This window comes from Phytophthora parasitica, assembly GCF_000247585.1.
Source record: "Phytophthora parasitica INRA-310 unplaced genomic scaffold supercont2.58, whole genome shotgun sequence".
Classification (NCBI taxonomy): Eukaryota; Oomycota; class Peronosporomycetes; order Peronosporales; family Peronosporaceae; genus Phytophthora; species Phytophthora nicotianae.
In genome coordinates this window covers 35355-36761 of record NW_008649044.1, presented here as the reverse complement: position 1 = coordinate 36761, position 1407 = coordinate 35355, and positions in this window count along the sequence as shown.

Below are 1407 nucleotides of genomic sequence, written 5' to 3'. Positions count from 1 at the left end.
CCTCTTCCAGACAAGTATTTGTGCTGAAGACCCCAGTAAACGGCTAAGTGATCGTGTATGCGAAGTACTCACGGCTTCTTTGATCCAGCATTTTCTGAGGTTTTAGACCGGTATCCAATGTGCCCATACGTGTCTAGAATGCGCATAATTCTTGTAGAACTTGGAATTGAGAAGGCACAAGTGTTGGCATGGAGCTCTGAGCTTCAGCGTAAAGCGATGAAGAAAAGAGACGACCCAGAAGGAAATGGTGGATCCGGATACTCCTTCTTCCACCTACTGGGAGCACCTCGGCTAACAGCCAACTCGCGAGCGGCTTGCGTTGGTCCCCATTCCGGGTTAGCCTCCCAGACAATAAGCTCCTCAAGCTTCTGCATGCGCGTCAGTGATGTGCACCGACGCGCTGTAGCCCACTCCGTTGCATCCTGTTCTGATGCGGTTTCCATCGCCACGCTGTTCTTAAAACCTGTTCGCCCCCACCGCAGAAATCGTAGAATGACTTGTGGGAAGTACGGTTTTTTGTCAGGTTTATACAGACCGTTCGTTTTGCGACAGATCATTTAATAGCTAACAATCGTGGCCAATCAGTAACAGACCACTTATTTGGTAACGGGCCACTTAGTCGATAATATACGTGGCCACTTATTCAGTAACAGGCCACTTATTTGGTCACGGGTCACCTATTCAGTAACGGCCCACTTATTTGGTAACAGGCCACTTATTCAGTAACAGGCCACTTATTTGGTAACAAGCCACTTATTTGGTAACAGACTTTAATCGGTTATCTATGTACGTACAAACAAGTCTTGCGTTTCACGCGGAGCCGGATCGAGGATTGCTCCGATTGCAACACGAGCTCGAAACTCTGTAATCAGGTCATCCAACTTACCTTCATGGTAGTATTTTCGCAATTGCTTCAAGACGGATGATCCACTCTTACGCTTAGCCCCGTGCGCAACGAAAAAATTAAACATGTTCTCTTCCGAGTGTTGCCCAACTTTCAGGACATGGTCACAATACGTAGGTGACGATGGGTTCAGCTTGAAGCCACCTGGTAGGAAGAGCTTCATGTAGTTCACAATTTGCTTGTACGCTGATTTCTTTTGCCGATTCTCGCAGACATCCCAGAGCCGCGGCGTCTTGGCATACCACTCAAACCAGATTGCGGCTGGCCATTTTGAAGTCGCCTTAGAGCCACAATCCTTGGATTTTGCGTATGCAACAGTGTGGCTTGAGGTATTTCCCGCCACTTCTCCCGCTGTCCCGGGCTCACATCTGGGCATTGACACGGGCATGGATCCATCGCTCTGAGCTTGTTGTTTCTCCAGCTCCGTTACCCGTTTAGCCAACGCTTGGTTCATCGCTACCAGCTCGCTAATGACGCGATTTTGATGGTTGATCAGCGTATCT